General features: G+C 43.4%; 1 long non-coding RNA gene across 15 annotated transcripts in view; it reads right to left on the bottom strand.

Moving 5' to 3' along the window:
- The window catches only part of LOC138846800 (uncharacterized), a 773,267-nt gene that overhangs the window by 683,893 nt on the left and 67,946 nt on the right, over window positions 1-21,428 (bottom strand). The window contains exon 4 of one of the 15 annotated variants that reach the window (XR_016225380.1): window positions 17,106-17,330. The exons of 13 other annotated variants lie outside the window; for them this stretch is intronic. This is a non-coding gene — a long non-coding RNA (uncharacterized LOC138846800). Of the gene's footprint in view, window positions 1-17,105; window positions 17,331-21,428 lie in introns of those variants that run through there. One more of the 15 variants, XR_016225374.1, reaches the window with a different exon arrangement.

Here is a 21,428-nt window from a genome sequence, read left to right as displayed (position 1 = left end):
AAGAATTAATAGGATCAGCCTCCAACTTGCAACTCAATTTCAGGGTGGGGTAAAGATGTCTAAGGGAATAGAGAGAATGAAACAATACAGAATTAGGTCACAGAAAGCAAATAATCTTTGTATATTTCATGAGTTTGTCAGATAATACATGTGCTCTGGGCCAGCTTGGCTGATCCAGAAGTCAGCTGGTGAGTTGACTGAGACCAAATGCTCTCACTCCCTTGCCTGCTCACAGCCCCCCTGTGGCCTTGGCTGGGCCTGCGTATCTCTGCTCCCTCAGGTCTTTCATCCAGTAGCCTAGGCTTCTTCACATGGAGGTCTTTGAGTGCCAAAGGGCAGCCAGAAGAGATGCTTAAATATTCAAGCACTTCTTGAAAGCCACTGCTTCTATCACATTTGCTGTAACAGCACTGGTCAAAGCAAGTCATCCAGCTAAGGTCAGAGCTGGTTGTGGGTATCACCGCAAGGAAGCGGGAACAAATTACCACCACACCTAACCATTCCTCTGGCTCCGGTCCTACCCACAGCTGTTCAGGTTGATCTCCGCAACAAAATCTTCACTGTGGCTTCAGTCTAGCCTCCTGTGAATTAGCCGGGGTTGGAACATTACAATGGAGAATAGGAAAAAACAAATACAGTAAAACTACGAAGAACTAGAATTTTTTTACTGGCTATGTAGTATTCAAGGGAAGGATGTTAAGCACTCGCTCAGTCAACTGAATAAAATGAATCTAAAGGTAAAAAATTCAAAGATCACGGCTGTAAGCATTATAGAAGCCTTCTTGAGTAATGCTATACTGGTTCCACCTCTGAGAATTTCCAACAAGACAAACAACTCTTTGTGCAAGTTGATATACCCAATAACCCACATCAACATCAGAGGGCTAAGTAAAGTACTTCCTCCTTGACCTTCTATCTCACAGCAAAACAACCTTTAACCAACACCTTCAGGTAGAAATGGACGCAACTGCCAAGTGAGCTGTGCCAAAGACAACAGCAAAGGATGCTTTACTTTACCCTGCATATTAACTAGCTCTTTCAACTACAATTCCAGTTGGATATCAGCATGTTGCTGAAACTTATGCACAGCTAACAATACAACTTTTACATCCAATCAAAGAGAATTCTGCGGTCTACAATTTCCTCCTTTAAACATCACTTTTTTAAGGTCAAGAGCAAGCACAGGTGTTGGTGTTCCTGGATGATGAGGTCCCAAGAAGTCAACGCGCAAGGTACATTTGGGGGATTTTATCAGTTTTTATTCAATCTGAGTAACTTGTCAATATTGGCTACTTTACATTGTTTACCAATCACATTGTTTATCAATTGTTAAAAATTCTAGTTCTTAGATTTTTTGCTACTGTTGTCAAATACTCTATCAATGGTCTATAGCTGAAACAAATGTGACATCATTTGACTCGTCAACACCACCACATTTCTATGTTGCTGGGCAGTCCCATCCAAGTGGAATCTAGGCTCAATTTTCTCTAAGTAGAAGACTACACAGATTCTTCAGTCATAATCAGTGGTTTTCTCAGCTAAGAAAGAAGAGTAACATGTTAGAAATTCTTCCCAAAAATTATTTTAGTGGCAAAAAGAAAAAAAAAGTCAGCTGTGCTCTAAGAACCTAATTTGGAACATACATTTTCTTGGCAGATTTTACATCAGAAAGCTTTGAATTTAAATATGAAAAGCCAGGATTTGCTTTCTAGACAGAATGCAATTCTAAAATGTCATGCAAATTTCTTTTTGGAAGAACAAATGCAAACATTTTGAGAAGAGCTCTAAATATGCGCAGTGCTTTTGGGAAACCATGTGTAAAATACTATTTTGCCTGAGGCAATCTATCTCCCACATTTCTTGAGGAAGAAAATAATAGCCAATATTCTGTATGACTGTTGACGGCATGAATGGCTTTTATCTGCATGGTTCTTGTGCAGTGCCTGAGACAGGACTTTGTCAGCTTCCCTGGGAGTTCTGAAAAATCATAGGATCCACAGACCATGCAGTAGACTACCATGTCTATTTTTAATATGTACCAGCAAGCACCTGGGATAGAACTAAGCACCTGATGAACACTCCAATCCATAGTCACTAACTGCCATGTCGGCCAATATACCCTCCCCACAGCCTCTTGTTACTTCCCACGCACTGACAGGAAGGAGTTCATGCTTTCTCTCTCCTTCCCTGTTATGTATATACTCAGTAATGATTTGCTGCCCCCCAACACACACACAAGTAGGTTCATGGGTATTGTGTGTTCTGTTCGGCTGCCTCATGTCCTCTGTTCCATCTTTTCCTTCTTGGACAAACGCATAGGTAGCCAAGGCTGCAGACAACTGGCCCAGCTCTCCAGCAGCCCTGATCAGCAGGACAGCTGTAAGCATGGCAACATCACTCAGCTGCACCGTCCAGGTGGCAACCAAGCACCTAAAATGTGACCATTGTGACTGAGGACACAATTGTTGTTGTTGTTGTTGTTGTTTAATTTAAGGAGCCACATGTGGCTAGTGGAACACCACATTGGACTGCACAGATTTCTACTTTCAGAACTTCTAGAAGGTAACACTAACATTAGAAATAATGAGAGCTGAGCCATGGCTCTGCTTGTCCTGTTTAACCCTGGGCTGGTCAGTTAGTGCTGTGTCGCCGTTCTCCTTAGCTATAAAATTGTAATCCCTGTTCTCATGGCTACTGTGATGATTAAACAAGTGTTATCAACTGGCTAGCATGTAGCAACTGATGGATGCAAGTGCTGCTCTGTAAACCTGCGATTTTTTAAAAGATTTATTTATTTGAAAAGAAGATTGTCAGAGATAGAGGGAGAGACGGAGATACCTTCTACCCACAGGTCCACTCCCCAGATGACCACGACAGCCAGGACAGGGCCAGGCTGAAACCAGGAAAAAGGAACTGCGGCTCCATCCAGGTCTCCCACCTGAGTGGCAGGAACCCAAGTACTTGGGCCATCTTTGATACAGACAAATCTCCCCTCCACTGGTATACTCCCCACAAATGGCCAGGGCTGGACTAGGCCAGGCCAAAGCTAGGAGCCAAGAACATAATTCAATTATCCCACGTGGGTGGCAGGAACCCAACTACTTCAGCCATTACCACTGCCTCCCAGGGTGTGCATTAGCAGGAAGCTGGAGTCATGATTCCAGTTAGAGTGTGTAACAGTGTGGAAGTCCTTACTGTCATGGAATGACGCCCTTCCAAAAGGTTAATTTGATATGTATCTTACAAAAATTTTTTAAAAATTATCAGGAGGAGGGGAAAAAAGTAGACGGCAAGAGAGGAAGGTTTGAGGACCCTGGAATGGACAAGAGAAGAACATATGGACAAAAGAATCAAGAAAGCAGAAGAGAGGGAACATCTATGAGCCATCAACAAGGTTGGGCTCAAGGAGAAGAGCAGCCAGGGAGAAATCCCCGGCTGATGAAGGCACACTTACAAAGAGTGAGCATAAGCAGATAATCCCAACTAGTGCAAGGTCTTCACCCACCAGGACCCTCAAACCCCTGCTCAAAGTCAGCCACGTGGCAGCCATGCTTCTCTGGTGATGCGGAATGAACCAAGCTGAGGGCAGAGTAAGGACAGAAACTGGACTGAAGTGCCACGGAAATTCTGAGAATTCATTCTGCAAGGGAGACCTCAGACACCCTCAGAAAACTTTTATTTGAAACAGAGACAAAAACAACTTGAGTACAAAGCCAGGCCCTGACACTACCATGGATGGTAAGTGGTTAGAGGTAGGCAGGTATCTGGGAGTTAAAAGAAATAAGCAAGATACAAACACATTTGTAAAAGATGAATGCATAAAATAAAGCAAAGAGCAGCAGAGTCAAAGTTGAGGGAATTTGCAGGGTTTTATGTGGAATAGGTTATATGTGATTCATCTCAAGGGGAAAATCACACTCAGGGTAAAAACAGGCAAACAGGAGACTAAAGCGGAGATGCAAAATGCTTCCCAAGAGCAAGCCACCCTTCTGGCAGGTGAAGGGCTCAGTCACTCCACCCCTGTGCCAGCCTGTGGGTGCTGCTGGAGACAGTGCAGACTGTGGTGGAGAACCATTGAAAGCAGGCTGGGCCAGCGCCGCGGCTCACTAGGCTGATCCTCCGCTTTGCGGCGCCGGCACACCGGGTTCTAGTCCCGGTCGGGGCACCGGATTCTGTCCCGGTTGCCCCTCTTCCAGGCCAGCTCTCTGCTGTGGCCCACAAGTGCAGTGGAGGATGGCCCAAGTGCTTGGGCCCTGCATCCCATGGGAGACCAGGAGAAGCACCTGGCTCCTGCCATCAGACCAGCACGGTGCGCCGGCTGCAGGACACCGGCCGCAGCGGCCATTGGAGGGTGAACCAATGGCAAACGAAGACCTTTCTCTCTGTCTCTCTCTCTGTCCACTCTGCCTGTCAAAAAAAAAAAAGCAGGCTGGCTGTTCTATTACACAAGCAAATTATCAGAGAAGCCAATAGCTTACTAGGTAGAACTAAGAAAAGAAATCCAAGAGGAGGTCTTTTAGCATTAGTCAAGTCTGGGGATGGAATGCTATGTGTACATCCCAAGCAACTCAGAAGGCATCAGAGCCAGGTGCGAGGCGGACTTGAACACGGCCCTCAACTGCTCCCCCAAGGCAGTAACCTCAGAAGCACGACCTCTGCCCTGAACGATCATCTGCTCCAAGACAGAGACAACCCCTTTGTCAGGGTACAAGAATTTTTTTTTTTTAGAGGAATAGAGAGAGGAGAATCTTGGCAAAGCCATCAGAAGATGTTCACGACAAGAGAAACAGATCCTGCCTAATTATTTCAACCACATCACCAAACAAAGGACCAAGCAGATGACAGCCAAAAACACCGAAAGGCCGGGGTCAATATCCAGAGTTGTTCCCTTACTGGAATTGTTCCTCCCAAAAAATGACGACACATGCAAAGAAACAGGAAAGTCAGACTCATGCACAGGAGAAAATTAGGCAATAAAAAACGCTTTCAGGAGTCTATAGTGGTAGATTGTGCAGATAAAAAACTTTATGACACCCAAGATGACTATGTTCAAAAACTAAAGGCAACCAGTCTTTAAGAATTAGAAGGTAAAATGACAATGGCTCATAAAGTAGAAAATATTAATAAGCTATTGGAAAGAAACAATTGACAATTCTTAAGCTGAAAAATATAATAACCAAAATGAAATATTCACTAGAGGCACTGAAGAGCAGAGGTGACAGAATCAAGAACCTGCACACGTCAAGAGAGGGTAACAGCTTATGAACAGCAGAGAAAGATGCAAATGTAAAACGCAAGTCAGAGCAATGCTGGCCATGAGCAAGTGTGCCCACACACACGATGGACAACCAGGAAGAGATAACAGAGAATGAGACAGAAACAAAATTCTAGAAAATAATGGCTGACAACTTCTCAAACTGGATTAAATACAATCTACACCCAAAGAAGTCAGTCAACTCCAGGATAAAATCAGAGTAGTCCACACCCAGGTACTTCATCATCAAATTGTTGAAATTCAAAGATTAACAAAAGCATCTTGATATTAGCAAACAACACCTCATGTACAAGGTAACTCTACTATGTTCATTTTTTCTGTTACAGATTTTATTTATTTATTTATTTGAGAGGTAGAGTTACAGTGAGAGAGAGACACAGAGAGAAAGGTCTTCCTTCTGTTGGTTCACTCCCCAGATGGCCGCAAAGTCCGGAGTGCGCCGATGCGAAGCCAGGAGCCAGGTGCCTCTTCCTGGTGTCCCATGCGGGCACAGGGGTCCAAGCACTTGGGCCATCTTCTACTGCTTTCCCAGGCCATAACAGAGAGCTGGATTGCAAGAGGGGCAGCCAGGACTAGAACCGGCACCCATATGGGATGCCAACGCCACAGGCAGAGGATTAACCTACAATGCCACAGAGCCGGCCCCACTTTGCATCAGCAACATAGGAGGCCAGAGGCCTGAAAGTAAACAAGAATCTTATATTTACCAAAAACATCCTTTAAAAATAAAGGAAGTGGTATGCACTATGAAACAGTGGGTCAAGCCCCCCCTTGGAATGCCTGGCTCCCCTATTAGAGTACCCAAGATTGACTCCCACCTCTGTTTCTAATCCTGCCCCCTGCTAATCCACCTGGGAAGCAGCAATGATGTTTCAAGTATTTGGGTCCCTGTCACCCAAACCAAAGGCTCTCTCTTTCTCCTCTCTCTCCTCTCCCTCCTTCAAATAAATAAATCTAAAATGCATTCTTAAATTAAAAAAGATACTCCCAGATGAACAAAAGCTGGAATAATTTGCTACTGGTACACCTTCCTTACAAAAATATTAATAGAAGTTCTTTAGGCTGAAAACAAGTGACATCAGACAGTAATTCAAATTCACACGAAAACCAAAGTGCTAGTAAAGGAACTACGTAGGGAATTGCAAAGGTAACATAACAGCATCTTTCTTCTCTTAACTGATTTTAAAAAGCAATTGCATAAAACAGATATAATTTTATTGTTAGGTCTATAAAACAAAAATGCAATGTATTTGACAGTAACAGCACAAAGGAGGCAGACGGGAACAAACCTACATTAAAATAAGGAAATAGTGATTCAAATCCACAGTAAAAAATCAACAGAATCAGAAAACTAACAAACTAACAAATCTAATCTAACAAGCTCCATAAATTGTACTTGCCCTTTCTTAGCTTCTTTAAAAACAGGATTAAATAACTATAATGACATATTATTGGGTTTACAACATGCAGACATAACATGTAATAGTAACAGCACAAAAAGAGGCAATGTACTAATTTAAGAGTAAAGTTTATATTCCATTGAATTAAAGCCAATACAAATCTAAAGTAGATTGATAAGATATATAACATTAAACCCCAGAGCAAGCACTAACAAAATAAACAAATTTAGAAGTCACTAATGCAATTAAAATGCTACATTAGAAAATATCAGTTGAATACAAAAGAACACAAGGAAGAAAAGAGAAATGGAAAACACACAGAAATAAAAAGCAAAATGGCAGATGTTAATTCCAACCATATTAACATTAAATACGAATGAACTAAAAATCCAGGAAAAGGCAGATTGTCAGACTCAATTTTCAGATATGTTAACTATGCTTTCTGCAAAAGAAACCCCTTAGTTACATATTTCAAGTAAAATAATGGGGAAGGATTTATCATGCAAACAACAGTAAGAGTGGAATAGCTACACTAACATCACAGCAAATTGACTAACACAAAAAGTATATGTTATTCAAGAAAGAGGACATTTCATAGTGATGAAAGAAGCAATCTATTAGGAATATATTATTAACATATATGCCTAATAATTGAGCCCCAAAACACAAGAAGCAAAAACTCTCATTTTATAGAAGTAAATGTAGACAATTTCAAACAAAAGAGGAGGAAGTCTTCAAAGCCACATTTTCAATTATGGGTAGAACATCCCCAGGACAGAGGTTTGAACAATGCTCTAAACCACACTAAACAGACATCTACAGAACACTCCACTCAACGGCACCTAAATGCACACTTTCCTCACCTACACATGAGCATTCACCTAACACCTCACATGCCAGCCCCATACAACAACTCCAGCCAACATAAAGACAGCAATCACAAAAACTATGTTCTCTGGCTACATAGAATTAAATTTAAATTCGGCAACAACAAAAAAAAATCTAGAAATCCAAACTGTGTAAAGATTAAACAGCATACTCCTAAATAACCAATGGACTAAAGAAGAAGTTACAAGGAAAATTAGAAACTGCTTTGAGATAAATCGACAACAAAACCAGCATTCCCAAAACTTAGAAGATGCAGCTAAAGCAGTACTCAAAAAAATTTATAGCTAGTAATGTCTTTATTACACACAAATCATCTCAAGTCAATAACCTGAACTTCCACATCAAGAAAATGGTAAAAGAAGTGAAATTACACTAAAACCTAGCAAATAATCAGAGAAGGGAATAATGAAGATCGGAGAGGAAATAGAGAATAAAAAAGGCATAAAACTCAATAAAACCACAAGCTTTTTCTTAGAAAAGATGAAGGCAACTATTAACTTCAACTTGACTGTCCATGAAAGAAAAAAAGCAGAAAATTCAAACTACTACCATCAGAACTGAAGAGTCACTGATACTAATCTTATCAAAAAATTGTTTTAAAAACATTTTTTAAAGATTTATTTACTTATTATTTGATAAGCAGAGTTTCAGAGAGGCAGAGGCAGAGAGAGAGAGAAGTCTTCAATCCACTCGTTCACTCCCCAGATGGCCACTGCAACTGGAGCTGGGCAGATCCCAGCAAGGAGCCAGGAGCTTCTTCCGGGTCTCCCTTTTAGGCCATCTTCTGCTTTCCCAGGCCATAGTGGAGAACTGGATCAAAGTGGAGCAGCCGGGACTCGAACCAGCAGCCGTAGGGAATGCTGGCACTGCAGGTGGCAGCCAGACTCGCTATGCCACAGCACCGGCCCCGTTTTAAAAAATGTTAAGGTAATACTGTGAACAGCTGGCTGTCAACAGATTATGTAACTTTAATGAAATGGACAAAGGACAATAAAGACCCAAATATCAAAAAAGACTGAGGAATCAAAGAAATCTTTGCATATCTATAAAAAGAGAGCAAATTACTTGAAACGTTCCCATGAAGGAGCCCAGGCCCATGTTGCTTCATTGGTAAATTCTACCCAACACTCACCTATGAACCCCGCAGACTCACTCCGTCTTCTGTTGCCATCACATAATGCCTGAGGCAGGGCAGTTTTTAAAGAAAAGAGGTCTCTTTTGCTTCATAGTTCTAGAGGGTGAGAAGTACAGGACCAGGCGGCCACACCCCGAGAGGGCCTGCGACTACCTGAGCTCCTGTCAGAAAGGACCAGGGCAAGCCGGCAGGTGCGAGAGAAAACTGAGAGAAAGCCACGAAGCCCAACTGGCTTTCTAACGACCTGCTCTCGTGGAAACTAACGGAGTGCCCAGAGAGGGGCAGTCCAGTCCGTAAGAGGGGCATGGGTCTGTTGCTGAGGACTCCACCTCCATGACCTGTGGTGGAATGAGGTGAAAAGTTCATGCCAAGATGGCCACTGAGGTGAAAAGGTCATGCCAAAATGGCCGCTGACAACAGAAACTGCCTGGCAACAGGCTGTGATTGGATGGCTTCGGAAACCATATGACAACAGAGAAAACCACATGACAACAGAGCCTGACTGACGGCAGGCCATGACTGGATGGTTTCAGAAACTGCCTGGCGACAAGAGCCTGACTGGCAACAGGCTGTGATTGGATGGCTTTGGAAACTGCCTGGTAACAGGCTGTGATTGGTTGGGGCATAGACTGCCCCTTGACTAGATTGGCTGGTCTTGGCTATATAAGCTGTTGTATTAACTCAAATAAACGAGTCTGCGGGCTGCTCACCTCAGGCCTGCTTTCACCCAACTCCTGGAGTCTGTGTGGTGACTCCGCGCCTGTTGCCCCCACCACGTTCCTCCTCTCAGAAAGGAATCCACTGCAACACTGTTGAGAAATCAACTGCAACAATGACCCAAACACCTCCCCCAGGCTCCGCCTTCCGACACCACCACAGTGGGGACCAAACACAATGTGGTGAGGACAAATGGTGTTGAAGCTGTAGCACTCATTCTTCACATCTCCTCCATCAGCAGGAGGGAACACACGCCCACTCATCTACAAGACCAGTATAACCTCAACACCAAAGCCCACAGAGGCACACGGGGTCCACACGGGCTCCCTCACTTCAGGCACCAGGGCCACTTCTAGCCTGAGCACCTTCCCCTCCCCAGGCTCGCCTCTCAGTCATTGTCCACATGGCAGCCGGCAACTGTCCTCCACAATGTCACGTAGATCCCACCACCCCCTTGCTTGAAACTCACAGTGGATTCCTGTGTCACTCCCTGAGAGTTTCAACCTCCTACCCATGCCCCTGCAAACCTCGGGTGATCCAGCCCGGACACCTTCTCCTTCACTCCAGGAGAGGTAGAGCACAGCCAAGCCTCTAGAATGCTCTTTGCCCTCCTTCCTCCATCCCTCAGCCCTCACTTTATTAAGGATCTGCTCAGAGATCATGTCTCTGACACTTTCCCGGTGACAACTGAGTCCTACTACCGTTCATCACCGTGCCTTTGTGAGCAGCTAGCTGGCTTGTCTGTTGGTTTACTGCATTTGGCCCTTTAGACCTGGGTGCCTTCCCCAACCTGTCTTTTGCTGCTGTGTTTCCAGTGCCTGACATCGTGTTTGGCACACAATACTCAAAACACCACGGAATGCATCCTTGCTTTTAAGGCTCCACACCATCCTGGACATAACCTCATCTGCAACACAACTCCAATTCAGGTCCCAATCTAAAGTCTTTTCCAAGGGTAAGTCCTAGCTATCTTAGAAGGGTCAGGGCAAGCCCCATTTGGCTCACTTCTTTCTCCTCCCCAGTATCACAACAGCCTCAAGCGTAGGCCTTCTCAAAACCAGTGGTCCAGTAGGCTCTGTGGTGAGCTGTCCTGCCACTGACTGGTCAGCATGATTTTTTTGTTCTCCCATCTACTAGACCTGGAGTGGCTGTGACCCCCAAAATCTGCATGTTGAAATCCTACCCCTCTTGCAGAAGAAAGTGGAGCTTCTGGGAGTTATTTGGTCATGAAGGCAGAATCCTCATGAATGGGATGGGATTACTGCCCAAGACTGATTCCTGCCCCCTCTACCAGGTGAGGATAGTATACCCCCCCTTCCCCATCAGACTTCAAACCTGGCTTGACCCTATACTTCCCAGCCTCCAGAGCTGGGAGAAATCAATTTCTCTTGTTTACAAAGCACCTGGCCTGTGGGGTTTTGATACAGCTGCTTTAAGAGACTAAGCCACCAGAACATCACAAACTGAAGAGGAATTCTGGCCGGCACCGTGTTGCAGCGGGTTGAGCGTCTATGATGCAGGCATGCCATACAAGCACAGGTTCCAGCCCCAGGTGCTCCACTGTCCACCCAGCTCCTTGCTAATGCGCCCCAGAAGGCAGCGCAAGACCTTGGACCCAGCCACTCACATGGGAAACCCAGATGGAGTTCTGGGCACCTGGCTTCAGCCATGGCCCAATGCCTGCTGTTGCTATTCATTCAATTCGGGGAGGGAACCAATGCCCTTGTCTCTATGTAACTCTGCCTTTTGAATAAATCTATATTGGGAAAAAAATTCTGAATATGAACTCACAAAACCGCACCAGAACACAGGTCTTTGGCTCACAGTTTGGCATTTTGGTACTAAAATTCTGAAATCAGGTAAAGATGCCCCAAATTAAACTTTAGTTTACTTTGCTCTCAAGTAAACAGTTTCAGCATCTTGGGCAGTGGAACGTGTGCAATGATGAACTGTGCTTCTATCATCCTGCCACCCAGATACACGGACGACTCAAGCCAGACGCACCGAAGTCCCTGGACGCAGCAGATTCAGCCCATTTCCTGAGCCACAAGGGTAAATCCAAAAGATGCTCTGTCATTCAGAGAGACAAACAGGCTGGAGCCGGCAGAGGCTACTGAGCAACCGCCTTGCCGTCTCAGGCTTCTCAGATCAGCCAAACACAAAATCAAAGCAGCCTGCTAAAATCATTGCCATCTCCATACTTCCCCATAAGGATGCAGTGGCCGGCAGGGAGCATTAATCACCTGAACATACCTCATCAGGGCAGAGGCCTTTTATACCACCATTAAAATGCCTAACCGCCCCCAGCCTGATGTCTTGTAAGCCAAGGCCCCAGGCAACACACATTCCATGGTTCCTTTCTCTAGTTAGATCGCCTCCATTTTTTTTTCTTTCTGGTGTCTCATTTTTGTCCTCCTCTTCCTTTCATTCTTTCAGTTCACATGGACACAACCTGGTTCCTATCACCTTGAGATGAATTAACCTTTCCAAATACCCTGACATCGCCTTCCCAGCAAAGTTCCCTGGAAGCCTGGAGCCGTCGGAGAGGAGAGGCAGCTTGGCTTGACTTTAATGTACATTTTCAAATACCTTTCGCAGGACGGCTGGAAATAAGGAACTAATAACAAAGCACTTCTAAAATTACCGGTAAATCTGAAGCATTCCGCCTGGTGCACGGCCTTTGAGAGCCTTTAATTCATCAATTAAGTGATCAAAGATCTCGGTCAAGATACCATTACATTTCTTTTGTTCTCCGTGCTCAACCATATTAAAATTGATAGCGTTCTGAAAATCAAACGGGTTCCTATGCTAAAAACAGAAACAGACAAAATGACACCCTCACATTCATCACTCTGTAAAAAGCAAGGCTGTGACGGGTGCTTAACTAGCCCCGGATACAAATGCTAGGACAAACCATCCCACAAGGAGGATGTCACAGCAAGAACTCTGGGCTCCTGGAGGCAGCTACTATGCACTTAGGTGGCAGCCAGGCCCCTGTCAAAGTCAAGATGTGGGAAGAGGTAGGCAAGTTCTGGCTACTCTCCAAAGCCAAACCCAACAGCAAATAATTTCAGCAACATGAAATAGAGGGCTTCGAGAGACGGGGTGACCTTCTCCACATACTCAGCATTAGTGTTCCTTATACCACGAAAACAACAGAATCAGGGCCCCAGAATCAGAAGGCAATGTCCCTTAAGTTACCAGATTCTTCTTAATTCTCTTCCCTAGGAGCCAGTTGCTGACTGCATTTTCTCCCAATGCCCAGAATCAGCTGAAAGGGCTGGCTAAGCTCTGAAAGAGGTCCAATTCTAACTGTCCCAGGGTGTGTGAGCCTCTCGGTCTATTCCACAACCACTCAGCTGTGCAGCTGTACCATGAAAGAAGCTGTAGACAACATGTCCATGAATGGGTGTGAATGTGTTTCAATAAAACTTTATTCAGAAAAACAGGCATTGGTCCAAATGTGGTGCCTGAGGTCAGCAGTTAGCAGATCCCTTCTCGGCAACCCGGCCTTGACCACAGTCCACACTTGAGAAGGGTGCTCCATCGCTGAGGCTGCCCGGCTCCCAGGAATTCTCTCTTTTATTACGCTGGGAAGTTTGCAGAAGCATTCTCGCCAAGACAGAAAAATAGAACTGATCCGATAGGGGAAAAAATCACTGTAGCCCAAGTGAGGCTTCCTATGGCTTCCTCTTCAGAAAGTTCTTTTTTTTCTTCAAATTAATTTTTAGGCAACATTCGCTGTTGCTTTGTAAAGAACACTCCATTTCACATGGTATTCCTGTTATTTATTACCTGTGTTTTTGGTCTCAACAAATATGATTTTGCTATTCTCTGTCATCAGTGGAGCAAGCACATGTGGTTTTGATTGACAAGATTGTGATAAAATTCACTGTATCCTTTTAAAAAAAAGTGACTGAAAAGTTTTCAGACTGTTGCAGGGAATGTAGGGGAGGAAACGAGGGGATTGAATTTCAACAAAAGACATGCTGAAATTCTTTCTTCCCCTGCTCGTATTATTCAACATTCTCCCACTACTCAGCATCTAATTAGATACTGGAACAATCCAGAAATCATGTGTTTCTCCTTAAACTTCTGGCACAGTCCATCACACTACAGTTCACACTGGGTACCTGTCGGTTCCCCTCCAGAGACCAGCACTGGGTGACATTGCGTGCTATGTCACCAACAATGGAACATAAATAAATGTCTGTGTCCTGAGACGTTGCAAATACTGGCAGTCACTCTGGTTTTCCCTCTTTTTAACTACATCAAACCCACGTTCATGTCGTTGCTTGGAAATCTTTCGTCTGCCAACTTTTTTCAGAAACAGGTACTCCACACCCTCCAGAATCTTTACTGCTACCCAGAGAAATCACAAGTTAGAAAAAAAAAAAAACAACTTATCAGCCACTTAACAGTTCTGTCTGCATTGTCAAGCTTTGTTGCATTGACTTCCTTAAAAAACTCAAAACTATGAACACAATATACTCATTGAGGACACCATAACAGTCACCACATACCCCATTTGCTCATTTACAGCAGCCAACTGGGCACAAAAGAAGAGGAGAGAGGGGATCCCAGCTGTCTGTCATGTGGTTGTTTCCCTTGTGGACTGACGTTGGTATCTGACAACTGCCCTCTGTCTTCAGTCCTTTTGATACTAAACTGCAGAGGGAAATTACCTAACACATTTGATAGTAAGGACAAGTTGAGGATGCTCCCCAAAATACATAGACATTTAAGCATCTTTAACTTGGAAGCGTGTGTTGTTTGTGGAGTAAATACCCTGAAACTCTCTTCCATGTGTCTGCCTTCTTCCTACTGGGCTACAATCCAAAGAGGTTCTAATGGTTCCAAATCAAAATCCATGATTTTCTCTACTGCTGAGCAGGCTTTCCAAGTGGTTTCCTTCCAGTGATTAATGTACAATGCCCCATGTCATTGTTTTCAAGTGAATTTACCAATAATCAGAATTCCGTGGCCAGATAGTTCCTAATTTAAAATATACTTTGGAGAGTCCGTCCTATCGGATGATGCTCATGTAGTGGTATTAAAGAATGAGCACTTAATATACCAGTAGACCATACAAGTTATTTAGAACCATCAACCCACATCTACAAATACTGAACTACTGATGACAATGTTTGACATGAGCAAAGACATTCTAAATTTAATTTTTAATGAACTCTTTATAAACTTTCCTTCGAGGGGTGAAGACAACAAACTGAAGAACCTTTGAGTAGGTCACCACCAATATGCAAAATACCATGTCGTATCATGGTCCTGCATTGCATGTGCATTTTGGTCATTTTCCCTGGCCAAAAGCAGCAAGTGGACCATTTCACTTACAATGGTTTGCAAAGCTTTAGAAAAATGACAATCACCTGTAGGCAACAAACTGCCCAATAGCCCAACTTCCAGGTAAGTCAATTCTCCATTTGTTTACTTATCAGTGGTTACAGGTTTTCTCTTGATTTTGCATTGTTTCAAACCAACTCCAATGTAGAAACATACGCCTTGGTTAGCAAAGAAAATCTTAATCTCAGGACTCTTCAGGTCAATGAATGGTGATAGATTTGGTGAAGATACAAGTGACTTTGAATATATATGCTGTATATACATGCTGTATATGAGCAAATGGGATATGTGGTGACTGTCATGGTGTCTTCAATGAATATATTGTGTTTCGTTCATAGTTTTGAGTTATTTAAGGAAGTCAATGCAACACTCTCTGTCATCAATGGAGCAAGCACTTCTAGCTTTAAATATCTCCTAGAAGACGTGGCCAGAACCTGGCTCAAGATAAAACTCAATAAAAAATATCTCAACTCTTCCTTTCTCTGGTCGACCAAAGAAGCAATAATCTCCATATCACAGTTTTAATACGATCGAAGGATGCAAAGAATGACTTTTTGATAAATTAATGGCACTTTCAAAAGAAATTCATTGTGTTGAAAACAATTCAAAATTCACATTGAGGCAGTTTCCTATGATCCCAGTTTTATCCTGACCATAGAACTAGCAACCCATTATTTTATAATTTGTCTTTATATGGAAGCTTCTGCTTTTAATTATTTTCACTTTATTTCTTTAAACCTTTCTAGTTCCATCACACTTTTACTCAATTTCAATGAACAATGCAAGGGAGGATGGTTATTCTAACAGCAGACACATCATGATCTGAAAATACATCTGTTTTTATTCACTTAAAGGTACAAGTCTGTACAAAAGCTGAAGTTGAAGCTGGGCATTTGGCCCATCAGGTAAGCCACCCACTGGGATCCAAGATCTCCTATCAAGGTGTGTGGGTTCAAGGCCCAACCCTGCTCCTGATTCCACCTTACAGATATTATGCACCTTGGAAGGCCACAGGTGAGGGTTCAAGTGGTTGGGTCCCTGTCACTAGTGGAGACTCAGATGGAGTTTCCCAATGCTGGTAATAACCTGGTTGGGCTCAGCCACCACCTCCAGGGCCATCTGGGAAGGAAACCAGCAGATGCCAGCTCTCTCTGCTTCTCTCCCTCCTTCTTCCCTCCCCTTCCCCACCTCAAATTTTTAAAAGAAAAAACAAAAGCCTTCAGTGGTTTCCTGCCAGTATTCTCAGCTGGAGAAATGGATGTTTTCCCTGGTGGGTTCCTATAATAGCTGGCCAGAGTGAAGACGGGGAAAGAGTCCTAGACTCTTCTCACTAGCCCATTAACAGCAGCAGCCAGACAATGCTGCCAATTAGCAATCAGCTTCAACTACTATATCGGTCTTCTCTGAAACTAAAAAAAAAAAAAAAAAAAAAAAAAAAAAAATTTAAAATGCTTCTGACCAAGAATTAGACAATATCACTTCTAGAACACTTACTGACACAGAAATGAAGAATACACAGCTCATGTTTCAAAGAATGGAAAACAGCAAAAGTATTAAGAACAAAGTTCTGAAAACAGAGTATTACGGACACACAATTAAAAATAAATATAAATAAGTTAAATACCCAAGAACAAAAATTCTTATATGGGATTTAACAAGATTTGCCCAAGCACCTATAAAATCACACAAAAAGTTAAATAGAATAGATATAGGCACAGCAGACTAATATAAAAGCGCCAGAGTTCCTACCTTAGTATCAACAAAATCAACAATCATGTCAAACAGCATTAAATACAAAAGGTTTAACACTAACGAAAGGCCTAATCGACAACAAAGCTGTAACAGCTGTTAGTTTTTACACATGGAATAACACCAGTCTGAAAAATGAATTTTAAAATAGTAAAGGAAAAATTAACACAAATGAGAAACCCCAGAATATAAACTAATTAAATAATCAAAATATAAATAACAATGCCTACCTTCACACAAATGGAGTGAGACACCCATGGAGTAAGATGTTACCACATATTACCCATAGAAAAATAAGTTATACAGGAGGCACTCTCCATTTTCTATCATTTAAGCAAAAACAGAACAAAACACTTCAACTCACACACTGTTTAACAGATTTTTAGATTTAATGGAATTCTCACACATTATGTAGATAATACCACTACAATAACACTTCTAACATGTATATAAAGCCATGTGCATAGGCAAATTACTAGCCCAGTTTATTAGATCCTAAGCAGTCAAATGAAGTTATTGGAAATATTCTAATCCAAATATTATACACACACACGTTTATATTTCATGCACAAGGTATACTTTTTTTTAAAAGATTTATTCATTTATTTGAAAGTCAAGAGTTCTAAAGACACAGACTGAGAGAAAGGTCTTCCATTCACTGGTTCACTCCCCAGATGGCTGCAGCGGCCAGGCCTGGCCCCCCGCTGAAGCCAGGAGCTAGAAGCTTCCAGGTCTCCCACATGGGTGCAGGGGCCCAAGCACTTGGGTTATCTTCCACTGCTCTCCCGGGGTCATTATCAGGGAGCTGGATGGGAAATGGAATAGCCAGGAATCCAATCAGTGCCCTTCTGATATGCTGGTATTACAGGCAATGGCTTTACCCACTATGCCAAAACACTGGCCCCACAAGGTGCACTCTTAAACCAGTTGACCAGCCCATTGTAACCAGCCTCTATACTTGTAGAGGAAATCTTTGACTGTAGGCTGCCTTTATCTACTGTTTGTGCACGGATTACAGGAAGACCTATAGTAATGCTCACTGGTATGCTTGGAGAACACTCTAACATGAAAATCTTACAAGAAAAAAAATATAACCAATCACTACAACCAACATCAGTCCACACCAGCTGCCCATACTCAACAATCAAGATCAGAAATTCCCAAACACCAGTCTACACTAGTAATGTCAGAGTATTGGTTGCTCATTTTTAAAAGACTATGAAGAGTAAGTTCTAGTGAACACAGCTAACCATAATGCACTGCATATTCACTGCAGTTCTTAAAATCAGTTTGTTCAATTTTTTGAAATGCAGAGTGAGAGTGGTATCTTCCACCCACTGATTCAGTCCCCAAACGTCAACGGCCATGTCTGGGCTATTCCAAAGCCAGGAGCCTGGAACTCCACCCAGCTTTCCCACACAAATGGCAGGAACTCAAGTCCCTGGGCCATCATCTCCTGCCTCTCAGGCTGGCTTTAGCACAGAGCTGGGCAGATTCAGTGGGGGCAGGACTGAATCCCAGGCACTCTGAGAAGGGACAGGGGCATCCCAAGTAGTGGTTAAACCACAACTCCCAATCCATACATTTCACTTTAAAAAAACAAATATTTATTTGGGATCCAAATAGAGAGCTCCCATCTGCTAGTTCACTTCCCCAAATGCCTGCAACTGTGGGTAGTGAGGTTGTTCAAAGTCAGAAGCCAGTAATTCACTCTAGGCACCCCACTTGGGCGGCAGGAACCTAACTACTTGAGTCATTATCACTGCCTCCCAGGGCCTGCTTTAGAAGGAAACTTGAAACAGGAGCCAGGGCCATAAGCTGAACCCAGTCAATCCAGTGTGGGACAGGGCATCCTAATAGAATCTCAACCTCTAGGCCAGATGCTTGCCTCTGAATTGTTTGTTTGAAAGTCAGAATCACAAAGCAGGGGGCAGTAGGGGTGAGATCTTCCATCCTCTGGTTCACTCTCTAAATGGCCAAAATGGCTGGGTTGAACCAGGCCAAAGCCAGGAGCTAGGAGTGTCTTCCAGGTCTCGCAAGTACTTGGGCCGTCTTCCACTGCTTTCCCCAGGCACACTGGCAGGGAGTTGGGTCAGAAGTTGTGCAGCCGGCACTGTGGTGCAGTGGGCATCCCATATGGGCGTTGGTTCTAGTCCCGGCTACTCCTCTTCCAATCCAGCTCTCTGCTATGGCCTGGGATAGCAGTAGAAGATGGCCCAAGTCCTTGGGCCTCTGCACCCACGTGGCAGACCCTGGCTCCTGGCTTCGGATCTGCGCAGCTCCGGCCATTGCAGCCATTTAGGGAGTGAACCAACGGAAGGAAGACCTCTCTTTCTGTCTCTACCTCTCTCTGTAACTCTTTTACATAAATAAAATTTTTAAAAAAGGAGGAAGTTGAGCAGCCAGGACTTGAACCAGCATCCATTTGGGTTGTCAGCACTGCAGGCAATGGCTTAATCCACTACACCACAGCGCTGGCACCCATTCAATGTTTTTTAAAGGAATGGGCACTTGGCATGGTGGTTTAAACAATGCCAGTGTCCCACATAGAATCCCTGGGTTCAATTGCCAACCCTAGCTCCAGACTCCAACTACCTGCCAATTCAGATACTGAAAAGCAGTGGTGATGGCTCAAGTAACTGGGCTCCTGCCACCAGCATAGGAGATCTGCACTGCACTCCTGGCTGCCAGCTCCAGCCCCGGCTTAGCCCTTACACGCATCTGGGGAATAAACCAGCAGATGGGACCACTTTCTCTGACTCTCAAATTTAAAAAAAAAAAAAATAGAAGGATTTGAGGCTATTTAATAAAGGCAATGGAAAGCAGAATGTAAACCCTTAAAGCTAAATGAGTATATCAGAAGGTCACAGACTTTTCCACGAAGTAAGAGTTTTTTATAGAGCAAAAAGGGGAACGGATTTGCAATGTATCTATTCAGTGAGGCTGAATCACACTTCCCAGACTCCCATTTCTTATAAATACATACTATTTATGCCCCACTGTCCTCCCTAATTATTACCTGGTTTGATCCATCGATGAGACTGATTCTATACCATCCATCTTTCGCACTTGCATAAACTGAGACATGAAAGTGTTCCATGGTTTGCTCAAGGTCACACAGCTACTAACTGCTGAAGCTGGGTTTCAAACTACACTCAACGTCCACAGGGCCTACTCTGTTAATTACCACACATCACACAGAGCAATTAACTAGAGAAACTACTCATTGTCTAAATAATTGTTGCTAATATGCTTCTGAAAGCTTAATGTATATGTTTAATAAGTCTGTTTTATTTATGTTTTCCAACTCATTAGTTAATTTCTACTGCTCCAATACAAGTAATATGGTTCTTATTTTTCTTTTCTAATGTGTTAGTTTTTCCTAAATGGGAAAAAATGCACATTTCCAAAAAAATTCAAACTATAGCGGCTGACATTGTGGTGCAGCAGTTAAAGCCTTAACTTGTGATGCTAGAGGCTCAGACTGGAGTGCCAGTTCCAGCCCCAGCTGCTCCACTTCTGATCCAGCCTCCAGTTAATGCACCTGGGAAGGTGGTGGATGATGACCCAGGTGCTTTGGTTCCTGCTACCCATGGGAGACCCGGATGGAGTTCCTGGTTCTTGGCTTCAGCATGGTGTAGATCTGGCTGTTCCAAGCACTGGGGGAGTGAACCAATGGATGGATGATCTCTCTGCCTCTCACTCTCTCCATCTCTCCTCCTGCCCCCAGTGTCTCTCAAGTAAATAAATCTTTTAAAAAAATTCAAACTACAAAGAAATGAAGAAAGTAAAAACATCTTCAGTTTGCTGCTGTCTCTGCCAACAATTTGTCACACATCATCCCAAGCCCGTGTTAATGCACACAGCAGGGAAAAGGCAAGGGAAGAAGGTATTGGAAGGAATTAGTGACTTCAGCGGAATGATGGACATATATGGGTAAATGATGGGCGTTCACTTAATGATTATCTATACCTTCTACATACAGCATTTTTTTCATTTGAGTAAAGCAATTTAATTGAGAAAACAGACAAGTTGCCTTTTGTCACAAATGGCATATTCATCAAAATAGTCATCGACTTTATTATACTTTCCAACAGCAAGCAGACAGTAAATGTACATCTTGCAACTCTGAAGTTTCCAGGATTACCCTCTAAAACTTGAACTGCATGCTAAGGAAATACTTGAACAAAAAGTAAAGGAAACTCACATTCAGAAATGCCAACTGCAGCACCCTAACCTCACATACTTTCAGGAGCAAGAAACACAACATACGCTTTTCCTGGGACATTTTAATAAAAGCATATTAAATATAGTCACAGACTACAATAAAAACACCGTTACTCTGTTCAAACACTGAATATCTCACTTACTTAAACAATGAAACAAGATGTTCTAACAGGCACAGGTCTATGAACATTCGCACATATTAGCTCATTTAATCTATGCTAAATGGCTGAAATGGAAAATTTTCTGTTTTACATACAAGAGAGCTATGACTCCTAACAAGATAAGTAACAGGCCCCAGAGCACATCACTACCAACTGTCAGCAGCTCCTGGTTCCAAACCAGGCACTTGTCTAAGAGTCCAGTGCTCGCTTCTTCCTATCACTGAACTGTTTGGTTTTCCGAGTGGGAAGTGATGGAAATCAACCAAGGCTGACAAAAAAATGAACAGAATTCAGAATGCACAGAAATACAAGCAGGCGACAGGAACATTCTCAATGATGCAGCCGTTCTGCTGTCCGAGGAACATAACCCCCTAGTGGGGAGACGACTTTGTGGGCATGTTGTCCTTGACCCTAGGGGTCATCCCTGGAGTCGAGATGACGCACTTGCCCTCCAGCAGCAAGAGCACCAAAGGCAGGTGGGAGGGGGGTGGGGCCGTGAATGCGACCACTGGCAC

Source organism: Oryctolagus cuniculus, chromosome 18 (assembly GCF_051225735.1).
Source record: "Oryctolagus cuniculus isolate XC-2025 breed Fujian yellow rabbit chromosome 18, ASM5122573v1, whole genome shotgun sequence".
Taxonomy (NCBI): Eukaryota; Metazoa; Chordata; class Mammalia; order Lagomorpha; family Leporidae; genus Oryctolagus; species Oryctolagus cuniculus.
The sequence above is the reverse complement of the archived record's forward strand: the minus strand, read 5'-3'. Positions and strand labels throughout refer to the sequence as shown.